The 18,327-nt window shown below is 40.5% G+C and overlaps 9 non-coding genes across 9 annotated transcripts; 6 read left to right on the forward strand and 3 right to left on the reverse strand.

Moving 5' to 3' along the window:
- The first annotated feature begins 945 nt into the window (after nt 1–945).
- LOC130660726 (U2 spliceosomal RNA) lies at nt 946–1,137 on the forward strand. Its single transcript, XR_008987924.1, has one exon. It is a non-coding gene; the product is annotated as a U2 spliceosomal RNA (small nuclear RNA).
- A 185-nt stretch (nt 1,138–1,322) lies between these two features.
- On the forward strand, nt 1,323–1,487 carry LOC130659669 (U1 spliceosomal RNA). Its single transcript, XR_008986873.1, has one exon. It is a non-coding gene; the product is annotated as a U1 spliceosomal RNA (small nuclear RNA).
- A 328-nt stretch (nt 1,488–1,815) lies between these two features.
- On the reverse strand, nt 1,816–1,934 carry LOC130660175 (5S ribosomal RNA). The gene has a single exon (XR_008987376.1). It is a non-coding gene; the product is annotated as a 5S ribosomal RNA (ribosomal RNA).
- A 4,863-nt stretch (nt 1,935–6,797) lies between these two features.
- LOC130660727 (U2 spliceosomal RNA) lies at nt 6,798–6,989 on the forward strand. Its single transcript, XR_008987925.1, has one exon. It is a non-coding gene; the product is annotated as a U2 spliceosomal RNA (small nuclear RNA).
- A 185-nt stretch (nt 6,990–7,174) lies between these two features.
- On the forward strand, nt 7,175–7,339 carry LOC130659670 (U1 spliceosomal RNA). Its single transcript, XR_008986874.1, has one exon. It is a non-coding gene; the product is annotated as a U1 spliceosomal RNA (small nuclear RNA).
- Nucleotides 7,340–7,667: 328 nt separating this feature from the next.
- On the reverse strand, nt 7,668–7,786 carry LOC130660187 (5S ribosomal RNA). The gene has a single exon (XR_008987388.1). It is a non-coding gene; the product is annotated as a 5S ribosomal RNA (ribosomal RNA).
- A 4,863-nt stretch (nt 7,787–12,649) lies between these two features.
- On the forward strand, nt 12,650–12,841 carry LOC130660728 (U2 spliceosomal RNA). The gene has a single exon (XR_008987926.1). It is a non-coding gene; the product is annotated as a U2 spliceosomal RNA (small nuclear RNA).
- A 185-nt stretch (nt 12,842–13,026) lies between these two features.
- On the forward strand, nt 13,027–13,191 carry LOC130659672 (U1 spliceosomal RNA). Its single transcript, XR_008986877.1, has one exon. It is a non-coding gene; the product is annotated as a U1 spliceosomal RNA (small nuclear RNA).
- A 328-nt stretch (nt 13,192–13,519) lies between these two features.
- Nucleotides 13,520–13,638, reverse strand: LOC130660201 (5S ribosomal RNA). Its single transcript, XR_008987401.1, has one exon. It is a non-coding gene; the product is annotated as a 5S ribosomal RNA (ribosomal RNA).
- Nucleotides 13,639–18,327: the final 4,689 nt, after the last annotated feature.

Below are 18,327 nucleotides of genomic sequence, written 5' to 3' on the forward strand. Positions count from 1 at the left end.
ATAAACGATGCTTGTTATCACAGTAGAAGTATACTAAACATTACCGTGTAAATGAGATATAATTTAAGACGGTGCGAAGTATGCGGACGTAAAAGTACCACTCCCGGGAATTGATTTGGCGCGAAAACAGAAATGTGTGTTTCTGTACATCGTATAATGTCCGTTTTGGGTGCCGCGACTATGCGAAAGCATGTTAATTTTTATTTGTAGTACGACGCAATAGTCTGCAAGAGAAGCTGCTGGAGTTTGAGGTCTTCAGCATTACATCTAGTCTGTTAATTTGGGCTTCTTCCGCGCTCGTGTTAGGATTTTCATAAAGCGTTCTTTGGTTTGCGTTGCGTATGTCGGCCTACATCATCGACACGGCCTGTTTCCGGCTATTAGGAGCAATTCATATATTGGGCACTGCGTTTCGACTTTTTTATTAGACCACAGTAAAAAAATTCACTCACAGAAGTCCCTTTCTTTCATGGCTACAAACACGAAGAATTCTGTCGTAAGTAAAACGAATGCGCAAGCCAAAATGACGATGGGGCGAAGTCATAAGCATGGCCCTGTGGCCCAATGGATAAGGCATCTGACTACGAATCAGGGGATTCCAGGTTCGACTCCTGGCAGGGTCGCACTGTCGCATTTCGGCTGCATGGTCTACTGTGTAACGCGCGCGCACGTTCTGGCGTAATGCGTTGATAAACGGAATGTACGCAGACATATTGGAAAGTAATATCACGCACTTAGTATCGTCGCCTTTGTTAGCATTCATGTAAGTTACCATCCACTCGCTACAGTCGCTCTCCATCCTACGGCTAAATCAACAGCCGTGATTTTTACTATGTCGCCGTCCATCCGTACGCGGTGACAGTTGTAAGCTTTACAGTAACGTGACATGCTCCACAAGCAGTTACGGTGTGTGGACGATGCCTATCATGGCAACGCTTGTTCTTTATCGCTTCTCGGCCTAATGGCTAAGATCAAGTGTAGTATCTGTTCTTATCAGTTTAATATCTGGTAGGCCATTCTCTGAATGGTCAGTATATTAATCTGATTTTTGGCCTTGGGTCATGGAGGTGGATTCATTCACGCCGTGACCACGGGTTGCCTTGGTGTTGCACTATTACCGATGGCGGCCCACATAAGCAATAAAAGAATAATAGCAGTCCTCTTTCCGACGGCACTCTGCATAGTCTACGGCGGGAACAAAACGCGTACACTGGGGGAGAATACAGCCTATGCCCCGCGACACGGCAGTTTATAACACACTCAAGCCACAAGCATTAACAAACTTTGAAGGGTACCCTCATGCTACGGTGCAGTTCCAACTCATACTTACCTGACGGGGAAGTAAAGACTGATCAATGAGGGTTTTCTTCCAGAGTGAGGCTCTTGCATTGCACTACGCTTGGGCTGACCTCTGCGATTACTGCAAACGTCAGTAACTCGACCGTACAATTTCTGGTAGTGGGGGCCTGCGTCCGCGCTCGCCCCCTCCTTAAGTCAAAATGAATGAGCTTAGAAAAGTTGCGCGGCCAAATGTCGGTGGTGACTTAAACGCTAAGGTAAAACCTCGCTTGGCTGTTACGAAACGTGATTGCGATATAAGTCCTCGGAAGGCGGCGGAATTTTATTTTATTTGCCATTCCGTCAGGGTTATTGGATGATCGGCAATAGATCGAGTTTGTATGCATTTGAAAGCTCTTTTTTCTCGTACTATCACCTGAAAATGTCGTAGGAAAATGTCATAGGAAACACTTTCAACAACCGCCACGTTCCTTAATTGTTATAACAAGAAATATATCACAGCAAATGAAAATGAAAAGCCTACGACACCGGGAGTTCCCAGGCGGTCCCCCATCCAAGTACTATCCCGGCCCGACGATGCTTAACTTCCGTGATCAGACGAGAACGGGTGTGTTCATCGTGGTATGGCCGTAGACATTAGTAGGTGCAAATACGTGCAATTTATTTTGACGTTGTGATCAAATTTTTTTATTTAATTTCTTTGAGTTACTTAGGACAAGGCGTATGCATGGATTATCTATTAGACTTTAAGGTTATAGTTTTGTGAAAAAAACAATGTTTTTTTAAAGATGTGTGGCTATAAAAATAGCCGTTGTTTTCTGAGTGTAGCGGTTTACTTCTTCTGTCCTTTGTCGTTCTTCTTTGGGAGTAAGACAGCTTGAATGTTTGGCAAAACACCACCAGCTGCAATGGTTACACCGCTCAAAAGTTTGTTTAATTCTTCATCATTACGAACAGCCAATTGTAAATGTCTTGGAATAATCCTAGCTTTTTTGTTGTCTCTTGCTGCGTTACCAGCCAACTCCAATATCTCAGCAGATAAATATTCCAAGACGGCTGCTAAGTAAACTGGTGCTCCAGATCCAATTCGGTTAGCATAGTGCCCTCTACGAAGGAATCTATGCACTCTACCGACTGGAAATTGAAGTCCAGCTCTTGAGGATCTTGTCTTGGCTTTAGCCTTAGCTTTTCCACCTTTTCCACGTCCAGACATAACTGCGATTTGATTTGTAAGTTAATACAAAAACGTACGAATATTTAACGTAAGTGTTAACGAAATAAACTTTACTCGTTTTTTCATCATAAAAATAGGATCGAAATCATGTTTTTTTAACCAATCATAATTAAGTATTAAACAAAAGATTTTTTTTTTAACCAATTAAATTGCGTATCGGCGTTTTCGGATCGAATTCGATCCGATTTTTTTACTTATAAACAAAAAGTTTTGACTTGCAGTTTAATGCTTATTTACAAGTTAAGTAGCAAAAATTTTTAACCATGTCTGACGCAGCAGCTAAAGGAGGAAAACAGGCACCTAAAGTAGCCAAGAAAGGTGAAAAAAGAGCCGGCAAAAAAGGAGGAAAGATTGGTGGAACTGGTGAAAAGAAACGCAAGAGAAAGAGAAAGGAAAGTTATGCTATTTACATCTACAATGTTTTGAAACAAGTTCACCCAGATGTCGGAGTTTCAAGCAAAGCTATGAGCATCATGAACTCATTTGTCAACGACATCTTTGAGCGCATTGCTTCCGAAGCTTCGCGTTTGGCTCTTCAAAACAAAAAGTCGACCATCTCTTCTCGTGAAATTCAAACCGCAGTACGTCTTCTCTTGCCTGGAGAACTTGCAAAACACGCAGTCAGTGAAGGAACAAAAGCCGTCACAAAATACACAAGCAGCAAGTAAACCAACGTCTACCAAACACAAACGGTCTTTTTTAAGACCACACATCTTTAAAAAAACATTTACTTGGCGTCACTACAAGTTAACCGAAGTTAATAAAACTTCTAAATAATGTGCTTAAGAACACTAGCCTACATTTAAAATACTTCCCCATGTGTGTGTGGATTAGCTTCACTTTTCATACGTATTATTAGCTGTACTTGCAGAAAAGACAAGTACATTGATCCATGTTATTGCTTACATTTAACTTAACCCAGCTTTTCACGGAAACACTCCCAGGCAAATTAACCCTACAAAGTATTTCTAAATTTTTTTTGTGTCATATATGACATAGTATCGTATAGCAATAAATGTAACTGTGACAAGACTTTACACATTGTGTAATTTGGAAGCGTGCACAAAGTAATGTTTTAAAAGATTTGTGGCTATAAAAATAGCCGTTTTTGTTGAGCAATGACAACGCTTAACCTCCGAATCCGTAAAGAGTTCTTCCTTGACGTTTTAAGGCATAAACAACATCCATAGCGGTAACGGTCTTGCGTTTAGCGTGCTCTGTGTAGGTTACAGCATCACGAATAACATTCTCTAAGAAAACCTTCAGTACACCTCTGGTTTCCTCATAGATAAGGCCAGAGATACGTTTGACACCACCTCGTCGAGCAAGACGCCGAATAGCAGGTTTTGTGATTCCCTGAATGTTATCACGAAGAATTTTTCGGTGACGTTTAGCACCTCCTTTTCCCAATCCTTTACCTCCTTTTCCGCGTCCAGACATATTGATATAGTTGCGTACAGAACGAGTACAAAAACAACGTTTGAGTTAACAGAATTCAGACAGCTTTAAAAAGAGGCCATAAAATTACCTACTGCTCGTGGAAACACCCTAATTAACCAATAGAGTTGCGTCATTACAAAATGTTCCGAACATTTTGTACATTTTTTTAAGTAAAACTGTAGTTTTTTTAAAAATTCGTGGTCTTAATGTTTCAGTAAGGCAATAAATTTGGCATCGTTGGAATTCGCCAAACCTTCTGCTACTTACTAAAAAAAAAAAAAGTCAAAAGCTTTTGTGTATCAGAAGATACAGCCGTTTTCCCGTAGCCAAAAAACACAGATTTTATAAAAATGTTAAAGTAATGAGCGTAATGTCATTATGCAGCCAATCAGAAATTACTTTCTTAGCACCAATCAAATGGTTTGTTTTGAACCTTAGCTGTCAATCAATATGAGAAATAAAACTTTGGCGCGATAGTGCATTTTAGACCGTCTTGTGTATCCGTACTACATCGACTTCTTAAAATATGGCTCGTACAAAGCAAACTGCACGTAAATCTACTGGAGGAAAGGCTCCACGAAAACAACTCGCCACTAAAGCTGCGAGGAAAAGCGCACCAGCTACTGGAGGAGTGAAAAAACCACATCGTTACAGACCTGGTACAGTTGCTCTCAGAGAAATCAGAAGATACCAGAAGTCAACCGAGCTCTTGATCCGCAAGTTGCCTTTCCAGCGTCTTGTGCGAGAAATTGCTCAGGACTTCAAAACAGATCTGCGATTCCAGAGCACAGCCGTTATGGCTCTGCAAGAGGCTTCTGAAGCGTACCTTGTTGGCTTGTTCGAGGATACTAACTTGTGTGCCATTCACGCAAAACGAGTTACAATCATGCCTAAAGACATCCAGTTGGCAAGAAGAATTCGTGGGGAACGTGCCTAAGCATCTTACCAAACAAAAAACGGCTATTTTTATAGCCACACATCCATAAAAAATATTACGGCTAGCTTTTTATATCAAACTTTGTCCTGCTTTCTGTTTAAATTTTATGCTACATAAAAATTTTATGCTACATAAAGTTTGACAATGTTAAAAATATGAAGGGCAAGAAAAGTAAAAGCAAGAAAATAAGAAATTTAAAAACGAAAATACTTAAACTTAGGGAATCTAATCTTAAATTTACTCTTTTTTAACTGTTTAAGTGACTTAAACAAGTTTAACTTTGTACCAAGATAATGTTTTTTTGTAAATGTGTGGCTATAAAAATAGCCGTTTGTTAATGTAATAGCCAGATACACACAAATTATTTTTTTGCGGTCTTCTTTGCTGCCTTTTTGGGAGTCTTTTTGACCTTCTTTGCTGCAGGTTTTTTAGCAACAGGCTTCTTTGTGGGTTTCTTAGCTGCTGGTTTCTTAGCCGAGGCTTTCTTTGTGGCAGGCTTCTTTGCTGCTTTCTTTGGCGTGCTCTTCTTTGCTGGCTTCTTTTTTGGTGTACTTTTCTTTGCAGTAGGCTTCTTTGCCGTTGGCTTTTTTGCTGCGGCCTTTTTCTTAGGTTTTTCTTTTTTTACCTGACCTAGCTTGAATGATCCAGAAGCACCAGTGCCTTTAGTTTGAATCAAATCGCCTGATGTTACTCCTCGTTTAAGAGCCATTTTCAGATGATGATCTGAGTTTTCAGCAACTTTGTAATTTGCATGAATATATTTTGTAATAGCTTGGCGAGATGAACCACCGCGTTCCTTTAGGGTAGCGATAGCAGCCTTGATCATGTCCACATATTTAGGGTGATCAGCTGTCTTCTTTGCAGCAGGTTTCTTCTTGGGTGCGATTTTCTTTGGAGAAGCTGCTTCACTCATTTTTAATGTTTTCTTACAACAATCCAACGATAAACGATGCTTGTTATCACAGTAGAAGTATACTAAACATTACCGTGTAAATGAGATATAATTTAAGACGGTGCGAAGTATGCGGACGTAAAAGTACCACTCCCGGGAATTGATTTGGCGCGAAAACAGAAATGTGTGTTTCTGTACATCGTATAATGTCCGTTTTGGGTGCCGCGACTATGCGAAAGCATGTTAATTTTTATTTGTAGTACGACGCAATAGTCTGCAAGAGAAGCTGCTGGAGTTTGAGGTCTTCAGCATTACATCTAGTCTGTTAATTTGGGCTTCTTCCGCGCTCGTGTTAGGATTTTCATAAAGCGTTCTTTGGTTTGCGTTGCGTATGTCGGCCTACATCATCGACACGGCCTGTTTCCGGCTATTAGGAGCAATTCATATATTGGGCACTGCGTTTCGACTTTTTTATTAGACCACAGTAAAAAAATTCACTCACAGAAGTCCCTTTCTTTCATGGCTACAAACACGAAGAATTCTGTCGTAAGTAAAACGAATGCGCAAGCCAAAATGACGATGGGGCGAAGTCATAAGCATGGCCCTGTGGCCCAATGGATAAGGCATCTGACTACGAATCAGGGGATTCCAGGTTCGACTCCTGGCAGGGTCGCACTGTCGCATTTCGGCTGCATGGTCTACTGTGTAACGCGCGCGCACGTTCTGGCGTAATGCGTTGATAAACGGAATGTACGCAGACATATTGGAAAGTAATATCACGCACTTAGTATCGTCGCCATTGTTAGCATTCATGTAAGTTACCATCCACTCGCTACAGTCGCTCTCCATCCTACGGCTAAATCAACAGCCGTGATTTTTACTATGTCGCCGTCCATCCGTACGCGGTGACAGTTGTAAGCTTTACAGTAACGTGACATGCTCCACAAGCAGTTACGGTGTGTGGACGATGCCTATCATGGCAACGCTTGTTCTTTATCGCTTCTCGGCCTAATGGCTAAGATCAAGTGTAGTATCTGTTCTTATCAGTTTAATATCTGGTAGGCCATTCTCTGAATGGTCAGTATATTAATCTGATTTTTGGCCTTGGGTCATGGAGGTGGATTCATTCACGCCGTGACCACGGGTTGCCTTGGTGTTGCACTATTACCGATGGCGGCCCACATAAGCAATAAAAGAATAATAGCAGTCCTCTTTCCGACGGCACTCTGCATAGTCTACGGCGGGAACAAAACGCGTACACTGGGGGAGAATACAGCCTATGCCCCGCGACACGGCAGTTTATAACACACTCAAGCCACAAGCATTAACAAACTTTGAAGGGTACCCTCATGCTACGGTGCAGTTCCAACTCATACTTACCTGACGGGGAAGTAAAGACTGATCAATGAGGGTTTTCTTCCAGAGTGAGGCTCTTGCATTGCACTACGCTTGGGCTGACCTCTGCGATTACTGCAAACGTCAGTAACTCGACCGTACAATTTCTGGTAGTGGGGGCCTGCGTCCGCGCTCGCCCCCTCCTTAAGTCAAAATGAATGAGCTTAGAAAAGTTGCGCGGCCAAATGTCGGTGGTGACTTAAACGCTAAGGTAAAACCTCGCTTGGCTGTTACGAAACGTGATTGCGATATAAGTCCTCGGAAGGCGGCGGAATTTTATTTTATTTGCCATTCCGTCAGGGTTATTGGATGATCGGCAATAGATCGAGTTTGTATGCATTTGAAAGCTCTTTTTTCTCGTACTATCACCTGAAAATGTCGTAGGAAAATGTCATAGGAAACACTTTCAACAACCGCCACGTTCCTTAATTGTTATAACAAGAAATATATCACAGCAAATGAAAATGAAAAGCCTACGACACCGGGAGTTCCCAGGCGGTCCCCCATCCAAGTACTATCCCGGCCCGACGATGCTTAACTTCCGTGATCAGACGAGAACGGGTGTGTTCATCGTGGTATGGCCGTAGACATTAGTAGGTGCAAATACGTGCAATTTATTTTGACGTTGTGATCAAATTTTTTTATTTAATTTCTTTGAGTTACTTAGGACAAGGCGTATGCATGGATTATCTATTAGACTTTAAGGTTATAGTTTTGTGAAAAAAACAATGTTTTTTTAAAGATGTGTGGCTATAAAAATAGCCGTTGTTTTCTGAGTGTAGCGGTTTACTTCTTCTGTCCTTTGTCGTTCTTCTTTGGGAGTAAGACAGCTTGAATGTTTGGCAAAACACCACCAGCTGCAATGGTTACACCGCTCAAAAGTTTGTTTAATTCTTCATCATTACGAACAGCCAATTGTAAATGTCTTGGAATAATCCTAGCTTTTTTGTTGTCTCTTGCTGCGTTACCAGCCAACTCCAATATCTCAGCAGATAAATATTCCAAGACGGCTGCTAAGTAAACTGGTGCTCCAGATCCAATTCGGTTAGCATAGTGCCCTCTACGAAGGAATCTATGCACTCTACCGACTGGAAATTGAAGTCCAGCTCTTGAGGATCTTGTCTTGGCTTTAGCCTTAGCTTTTCCACCTTTTCCACGTCCAGACATAACTGCGATTTGATTTGTAAGTTAATACAAAAACGTACGAATATTTAACGTAAGTGTTAACGAAATAAACTTTACTCGTTTTTTCATCATAAAAATAGGATCGAAATCATGTTTTTTTAACCAATCATAATTAAGTATTAAACAAAAGATTTTTTTTTTAACCAATTAAATTGCGTATCGGCGTTTTCGGATCGAATTCGATCCGATTTTTTTACTTATAAACAAAAAGTTTTGACTTGCAGTTTAATGCTTATTTACAAGTTAAGTAGCAAAAATTTTTAACCATGTCTGACGCAGCAGCTAAAGGAGGAAAACAGGCACCTAAAGTAGCCAAGAAAGGTGAAAAAAGAGCCGGCAAAAAAGGAGGAAAGATTGGTGGAACTGGTGAAAAGAAACGCAAGAGAAAGAGAAAGGAAAGTTATGCTATTTACATCTACAATGTTTTGAAACAAGTTCACCCAGATGTCGGAGTTTCAAGCAAAGCTATGAGCATCATGAACTCATTTGTCAACGACATCTTTGAGCGCATTGCTTCCGAAGCTTCGCGTTTGGCTCTTCAAAACAAAAAGTCGACCATCTCTTCTCGTGAAATTCAAACCGCAGTACGTCTTCTCTTGCCTGGAGAACTTGCAAAACACGCAGTCAGTGAAGGAACAAAAGCCGTCACAAAATACACAAGCAGCAAGTAAACCAACGTCTACCAAACACAAACGGTCTTTTTTAAGACCACACATCTTTAAAAAAACATTTACTTGGCGTCACTACAAGTTAACCGAAGTTAATAAAACTTCTAAATAATGTGCTTAAGAACACTAGCCTACATTTAAAATACTTCCCCATGTGTGTGTGGATTAGCTTCACTTTTCATACGTATTATTAGCTGTACTTGCAGAAAAGACAAGTACATTGATCCATGTTATTGCTTACATTTAACTTAACCCAGCTTTTCACGGAAACACTCCCAGGCAAATTAACCCTACAAAGTATTTCTAAATTTTTTTTGTGTCATATATGACATAGTATCGTATAGCAATAAATGTAACTGTGACAAGACTTTACACATTGTGTAATTTGGAAGCGTGCACAAAGTAATGTTTTAAAAGATTTGTGGCTATAAAAATAGCCGTTTTTGTTGAGCAATGACAACGCTTAACCTCCGAATCCGTAAAGAGTTCTTCCTTGACGTTTTAAGGCATAAACAACATCCATAGCGGTAACGGTCTTGCGTTTAGCGTGCTCTGTGTAGGTTACAGCATCACGAATAACATTCTCTAAGAAAACCTTCAGTACACCTCTGGTTTCCTCATAGATAAGGCCAGAGATACGTTTGACACCACCTCGTCGAGCAAGACGCCGAATAGCAGGTTTTGTGATTCCCTGAATGTTATCACGAAGAATTTTTCGGTGACGTTTAGCACCTCCTTTTCCCAATCCTTTACCTCCTTTTCCGCGTCCAGACATATTGATATAGTTGCGTACAGAACGAGTACAAAAACAACGTTTGAGTTAACAGAATTCAGACAGCTTTAAAAAGAGGCCATAAAATTACCTACTGCTCGTGGAAACACCCTAATTAACCAATAGAGTTGCGTCATTACAAAATGTTCCGAACATTTTGTACATTTTTTTAAGTAAAACTGTAGTTTTTTTAAAAATTCGTGGTCTTAATGTTTCAGTAAGGCAATAAATTTGGCATCGTTGGAATTCGCCAAACCTTCTGCTACTTACTAAAAAAAAAAAAAGTCAAAAGCTTTTGTGTATCAGAAGATACAGCCGTTTTCCCGTAGCCAAAAAACACAGATTTTATAAAAATGTTAAAGTAATGAGCGTAATGTCATTATGCAGCCAATCAGAAATTACTTTCTTAGCACCAATCAAATGGTTTGTTTTGAACCTTAGCTGTCAATCAATATGAGAAATAAAACTTTGGCGCGATAGTGCATTTTAGACCGTCTTGTGTATCCGTACTACATCGACTTCTTAAAATATGGCTCGTACAAAGCAAACTGCACGTAAATCTACTGGAGGAAAGGCTCCACGAAAACAACTCGCCACTAAAGCTGCGAGGAAAAGCGCACCAGCTACTGGAGGAGTGAAAAAACCACATCGTTACAGACCTGGTACAGTTGCTCTCAGAGAAATCAGAAGATACCAGAAGTCAACCGAGCTCTTGATCCGCAAGTTGCCTTTCCAGCGTCTTGTGCGAGAAATTGCTCAGGACTTCAAAACAGATCTGCGATTCCAGAGCACAGCCGTTATGGCTCTGCAAGAGGCTTCTGAAGCGTACCTTGTTGGCTTGTTCGAGGATACTAACTTGTGTGCCATTCACGCAAAACGAGTTACAATCATGCCTAAAGACATCCAGTTGGCAAGAAGAATTCGTGGGGAACGTGCCTAAGCATCTTACCAAACAAAAAACGGCTATTTTTATAGCCACACATCCATAAAAAATATTACGGCTAGCTTTTTATATCAAACTTTGTCCTGCTTTCTGTTTAAATTTTATGCTACATAAAAATTTTATGCTACATAAAGTTTGACAATGTTAAAAATATGAAGGGCAAGAAAAGTAAAAGCAAGAAAATAAGAAATTTAAAAACGAAAATACTTAAACTTAGGGAATCTAATCTTAAATTTACTCTTTTTTAACTGTTTAAGTGACTTAAACAAGTTTAACTTTGTACCAAGATAATGTTTTTTTGTAAATGTGTGGCTATAAAAATAGCCGTTTGTTAATGTAATAGCCAGATACACACAAATTATTTTTTTGCGGTCTTCTTTGCTGCCTTTTTGGGAGTCTTTTTGACCTTCTTTGCTGCAGGTTTTTTAGCAACAGGCTTCTTTGTGGGTTTCTTAGCTGCTGGTTTCTTAGCCGAGGCTTTCTTTGTGGCAGGCTTCTTTGCTGCTTTCTTTGGCGTGCTCTTCTTTGCTGGCTTCTTTTTTGGTGTACTTTTCTTTGCAGTAGGCTTCTTTGCCGTTGGCTTTTTTGCTGCGGCCTTTTTCTTAGGTTTTTCTTTTTTTACCTGACCTAGCTTGAATGATCCAGAAGCACCAGTGCCTTTAGTTTGAATCAAATCGCCTGATGTTACTCCTCGTTTAAGAGCCATTTTCAGATGATGATCTGAGTTTTCAGCAACTTTGTAATTTGCATGAATATATTTTGTAATAGCTTGGCGAGATGAACCACCGCGTTCCTTTAGGGTAGCGATAGCAGCCTTGATCATGTCCACATATTTAGGGTGATCAGCTGTCTTCTTTGCAGCAGGTTTCTTCTTGGGTGCGATTTTCTTTGGAGAAGCTGCTTCACTCATTTTTAATGTTTTCTTACAACAATCCAACGATAAACGATGCTTGTTATCACAGTAGAAGTATACTAAACATTACCGTGTAAATGAGATATAATTTAAGACGGTGCGAAGTATGCGGACGTAAAAGTACCACTCCCGGGAATTGATTTGGCGCGAAAACAGAAATGTGTGTTTCTGTACATCGTATAATGTCCGTTTTGGGTGCCGCGACTATGCGAAAGCATGTTAATTTTTATTTGTAGTACGACGCAATAGTCTGCAAGAGAAGCTGCTGGAGTTTGAGGTCTTCAGCATTACATCTAGTCTGTTAATTTGGGCTTCTTCCGCGCTCGTGTTAGGATTTTCATAAAGCGTTCTTTGGTTTGCGTTGCGTATGTCGGCCTACATCATCGACACGGCCTGTTTCCGGCTATTAGGAGCAATTCATATATTGGGCACTGCGTTTCGACTTTTTTATTAGACCACAGTAAAAAAATTCACTCACAGAAGTCCCTTTCTTTCATGGCTACAAACACGAAGAATTCTGTCGTAAGTAAAACGAATGCGCAAGCCAAAATGACGATGGGGCGAAGTCATAAGCATGGCCCTGTGGCCCAATGGATAAGGCATCTGACTACGAATCAGGGGATTCCAGGTTCGACTCCTGGCAGGGTCGCACTGTCGCATTTCGGCTGCATGGTCTACTGTGTAACGCGCGCGCACGTTCTGGCGTAATGCGTTGATAAACGGAATGTACGCAGACATATTGGAAAGTAATATCACGCACTTAGTATCGTCGCCTTTGTTAGCATTCATGTAAGTTACCATCCACTCGCTACAGTCGCTCTCCATCCTACGGCTAAATCAACAGCCGTGATTTTTACTATGTCGCCGTCCATCCGTACGCGGTGACAGTTGTAAGCTTTACAGTAACGTGACATGCTCCACAAGCAGTTACGGTGTGTGGACGATGCCTATCATGGCAACGCTTGTTCTTTATCGCTTCTCGGCCTAATGGCTAAGATCAAGTGTAGTATCTGTTCTTATCAGTTTAATATCTGGTAGGCCATTCTCTGAATGGTCAGTATATTAATCTGATTTTTGGCCTTGGGTCATGGAGGTGGATTCATTCACGCCGTGACCACGGGTTGCCTTGGTGTTGCACTATTACCGATGGCGGCCCACATAAGCAATAAAAGAATAATAGCAGTCCTCTTTCCGACGGCACTCTGCATAGTCTACGGCGGGAACAAAACGCGTACACTGGGGGAGAATACAGCCTATGCCCCGCGACACGGCAGTTTATAACACACTCAAGCCACAAGCATTAACAAACTTTGAAGGGTACCCTCATGCTACGGTGCAGTTCCAACTCATACTTACCTGACGGGGAAGTAAAGACTGATCAATGAGGGTTTTCTTCCAGAGTGAGGCTCTTGCATTGCACTACGCTTGGGCTGACCTCTGCGATTACTGCAAACGTCAGTAACTCGACCGTACAATTTCTGGTAGTGGGGGCCTGCGTCCGCGCTCGCCCCCTCCTTAAGTCAAAATGAATGAGCTTAGAAAAGTTGCGCGGCCAAATGTCGGTGGTGACTTAAACGCTAAGGTAAAACCTCGCTTGGCTGTTACGAAACGTGATTGCGATATAAGTCCTCGGAAGGCGGCGGAATTTTATTTTATTTGCCATTCCGTCAGGGTTATTGGATGATCGGCAATAGATCGAGTTTGTATGCATTTGAAAGCTCTTTTTTCTCGTACTATCACCTGAAAATGTCGTAGGAAAATGTCATAGGAAACACTTTCAACAACCGCCACGTTCCTTAATTGTTATAACAAGAAATATATCACAGCAAATGAAGATGAAAAGCCTACGACACCGGGAGTTCCCAGGCGGTCCCCCATCCAAGTACTATCCCGGCCCGACGATGCTTAACTTCCGTGATCAGACGAGAACGGGTGTGTTCATCGTGGTATGGCCGTAGACATTAGTAGGTGCAAATACGTGCAATTTATTTTGACGTTGTGATCAAATTTTTTTATTTAATTTCTTTGAGTTACTTAGGACAAGGCGTATGCATGGATTATCTATTAGACTTTAAGGTTATAGTTTTGTGAAAAAAACAATGTTTTTTTAAAGATGTGTGGCTATAAAAATAGCCGTTGTTTTCTGAGTGTAGCGGTTTACTTCTTCTGTCCTTTGTCGTTCTTCTTTGGGAGTAAGACAGCTTGAATGTTTGGCAAAACACCACCAGCTGCAATGGTTACACCGCTCAAAAGTTTGTTTAATTCTTCATCATTACGAACAGCCAATTGTAAATGTCTTGGAATAATCCTAGCTTTTTTGTTGTCTCTTGCTGCGTTACCAGCCAACTCCAATATCTCAGCAGATAAATATTCCAAGACGGCTGCTAAGTAAACTGGTGCTCCAGATCCAATTCGGTTAGCATAGTGCCCTCTACGAAGGAATCTATGCACTCTACCGACTGGAAATTGAAGTCCAGCTCTTGAGGATCTTGTCTTGGCTTTAGCCTTAGCTTTTCCACCTTTTCCACGTCCAGACATAACTGCGATTTGATTTGTAAGTTAATACAAAAACGTACGAATATTTAACGTAAGTGTTAACGAAATAAACTTTACTCGTTTTTTCATCATAAAAATAGGATCGAAATCATGTTTTTTTAACCAATCATAATTAAGTATTAAACAAAAGATTTTTTTTTTAACCAATTAAATTGCGTATCGGCGTTTTCGGATCGAATTCGATCCGATTTTTTTACTTATAAACAAAAAGTTTTGACTTGCAGTTTAATGCTTATTTACAAGTTAAGTAGCAAAAATTTTTAACCATGTCTGACGCAGCAGCTAAAGGAGGAAAACAGGCACCTAAAGTAGCCAAGAAAGTTGAAAAAAGAGCCGGCAAAAAAGGAGGAAAGATTGGTGGAACTGGTGAAAAGAAACGCAAGAGAAAGAGAAAGGAAAGTTATGCTATTTACATCTACAATGTTTTGAAACAAGTTCACCCAGATGTCGGAGTTTCAAGCAAAGCTATGAGCATCATGAACTCATTTGTCAACGACATCTTTGAGCGCATTGCTTCCGAAGCTTCGCGTTTGGCTCTTCAAAACAAAAAGTCGACCATCTCTTCTCGTGAAATTCAAACCGCAGTACGTCTTCTCTTGCCTGGAGAACTTGCAAAACACGCAGTCAGTGAAGGAACAAAAGCCGTCACAAAATACACAAGCAGCAAGTAAACCAACGTCTACCAAACACAAACGGTCTTTTTTAAGACCACACATCTTTAAAAAAACATTTACTTGGCGTCACTACAAGTTAACCGAAGTTAATAAAACTTCTAAATAATGTGCTTAAGAACACTAGCCTACATTTAAAATACTTCCCCATGTGTGTGTGGATTAGCTTCACTTTTCATACGTATTATTAGCTGTACTTGCAGAAAAGACAAGTACATTGATCCATGTTATTGCTTACATTTAACTTAACCCAGCTTTTCACGGAAACACTCCCAGGCAAATTAACCCTACAAAGTATTTCTAAATTTTTTTTGTGTCATATATGACATAGTATCGTATAGCAATAAATGTAACTGTGACAAGACTTTACACATTGTGTAATTTGGAAGCGTGCACAAAGTAATGTTTTAAAAGATTTGTGGCTATAAAAATAGCCGTTTTTGTTGAGCAATGACAACGCTTAACCTCCGAATCCGTAAAGAGTTCTTCCTTGACGTTTTAAGGCATAAACAACATCCATAGCGGTAACGGTCTTGCGTTTAGCGTGCTCTGTGTAGGTTACAGCATCACGAATAACATTCTCTAAGAAAACCTTCAGTACACCTCTGGTTTCCTCATAGATAAGGCCAGAGATACGTTTGACACCACCTCGTCGAGCAAGACGCCGAATAGCAGGTTTTGTGATTCCCTGAATGTTATCACGAAGAATTTTTCGGTGACGTTTAGCACCTCCTTTTCCCAATCCTTTACCTCCTTTTCCGCGTCCAGACATATTGATATAGTTGCGTACAGAACGAGTACAAAAACAACGTTTGAGTTAACAGAATTCAGACAGCTTTAAAAAGAGGCCATAAAATTACCTACTGCTCGTGGAAACACCCTAATTAACCAATAGAGTTGCGTCATTACAAAATGTTCCGAACATTTTGTACATTTTTTTAAGTAAAACTGTAGTTTTTTTAAAAATTCGTGGTCTTAATGTTTCAGTAAGGCAATAAATTTGGCATCGTTGGAATTCGCCAAACCTTCTGCTACTTACTAAAAAAAAAAAAAGTCAAAAGCTTTTGTGTATCAGAAGATACAGCCGTTTTCCCGTAGCCAAAAAACACAGATTTTATAAAAATGTTAAAGTAATGAGCGTAATGTCATTATGCAGCCAATCAGAAATTACTTTCTTAGCACCAATCAAATGGTTTGTTTTGAACCTTAGCTGTCAATCAATATGAGAAATAAAACTTTGGCGCGATAGTGCATTTTAGACCGTCTTGTGTATCCGTACTACATCGACTTCTTAAAATATGGCTCGTACAAAGCAAACTGCACGTAAATCTACTGGAGGAAAGGCTCCACGAAAACAACTCGCCACTAAAGCTGCGAGGAAAAGCGCACCAGCTACTGGAGGAGTGAAAAAACCACATCGTTACAGACCTGGTACAGTTGCTCTCAGAGAAATCAGAAGATACCAGAAGTCAACCGAGCTCTTGATCCGCAAGTTGCCTTTCCAGCGTCTTGTGCGAGAAATTGCTCAGGACTTCAAAACAGATCTGCGATTCCAGAGCACAGCCGTTATGGCTCTGCAAGAGGCTTCTGAAGCGTACCTTGTTGGCTTGTTCGAGGATACTAACTTGTGTGCCATTCACGCAAAACGAGTTACAATCATGCCTAAAGACATCCAGTTGGCAAGAAGAATTCGTGGGGAACGTGCCTAAGCATCTTACCAAACAAAAAACGGCTATTTTTATAGCCACACATCCATAAAAAATATTACGGCTAGCTTTTTATATCAAACTTTGTCCTGCTTTCTGTTTAAATTTTATGCTACATAAAAATTTTATGCTACATAAAGTTTGACAATGTTAAAAATATGAAGGGCAAGAAAAGTAAAAGCAAGAAAATAAGAAATTTAAAAACGAAAATACTTAAACTTAGGGAATCTAATCTTAAATTTACTCTTTTTTAACTGTTTAAGTGACTTAAACAAGTTTAACTTTGTACCAAGATAATGTTTTTTTGTAAATGTGTGGCTATAAAAATAGCCGTTTGTTAATGTAATAGCCAGATACACACAAATTATTTTTTTGCGGTCTTCTTTGCTGCCTTTTTGGGAGTCTTTTTGACCTTCTTTGCTGCAGGTTTTTTAGCAACAGGCTTCTTTGTGGGTTTCTTAGCTGCTGGTTTCTTAGCCGAGGCTTTCTTTGTGGCAGGCTTCTTTGCTGCTTTCTTTGGCGTGCTCTTCTTTGCTGGCTTCTTTTTTGGTGTACTTTTCTTTGCAGTAGGCTTCTTTGCCGTTGGCTTTTTTGCTGCGGCCTTTTTCTTAGGTTTTTCTTTTTTTACCTGACCTAGCTTGAATGATCCAGAAGCACCAGTGCCTTTAGTTTGAATCAAATCGCCTGATGTTACTCCTCGTTTAAGAGCCATTTTCAGATGATGATCTGAGTTTTCAGCAACTTTGTAATTTGCATGAATATATTTTGTAATAGCTTGGCGAGATGAACCACCGCGTTCCTTTAGGGTAGCGATAGCAGCCTTGATCATGTCCACATATTTAGGGTGATCAGCTGTCTTCTTTGCAGCAGGTTTCTTCTTGGGTGCGATTTTCTTTGGAGAAGCTGCTTCACTCATTTTTAATGTTTTCTTACAACAATCCAACGATAAACGATGCTTGTTATCACAGTAGAAGTATACTAAACATTACCGTGTAAATGAGATATAATTTAAGACGGTGCGAAGTATGCGGACGTAAAAGTACCACTCCCGGGAATTGATTTGGCGCGAAAACAGAAATGTGTGTTTCTGTACATCGTATAATGTCCGTTTTGGGTGCCGCGACTATGCGAAAGCATGTTAATTTTTATTTGTAGTACGACGCAATAGTCTGCAAGAGAAGCTGCTGGAGTTTGAGGTCTTCAGCATTACATCTAGTCTGTTAATTTGGGCTTCTTCCGCGCTCGTGTTAGGATTTTCATAAAGCGTTCTTTGGTTTGCGTTGCGTATGTCGGCCTACATCATCGACACGGCCTGTTTCCGGCTATTAGGAGCAATTCATATATTGGGCACTGCGTTTCGACTTTTTTATTAGACCACAGTAAAAAAATTCACTCACAGAAGTCCCTTTCTTTCATGGCTACAAACACGAAGAATTCTGTCGTAAGTAAAACGAATGCGCAAGCCAAAATGACGATGGGGCGAAGTCATAAGCATGGCCCTGTGGCCCAATGGATAAGGCATCTGACTACGAATCAGGGGATTCCAGGTTCGACTCCTGGCAGGGTCGCACTGTCGCATTTCGGCTGCATGGTCTACTGTGTAACGCGCGCGCACGTTCTGGCGTAATGCGTTGATAAACGGAATGTACGCAGACATATTGGAAAGTAATATCACGCACTTAGTATCGTCGCCTTTGTTAGCATTCATGTAAGTTA

Source organism: Hydractinia symbiolongicarpus, chromosome 9, assembly GCF_029227915.1.
Source record: "Hydractinia symbiolongicarpus strain clone_291-10 chromosome 9, HSymV2.1, whole genome shotgun sequence".
Lineage (NCBI taxonomy): Eukaryota > Metazoa > Cnidaria > Hydrozoa > Anthoathecata > Hydractiniidae > Hydractinia > Hydractinia symbiolongicarpus.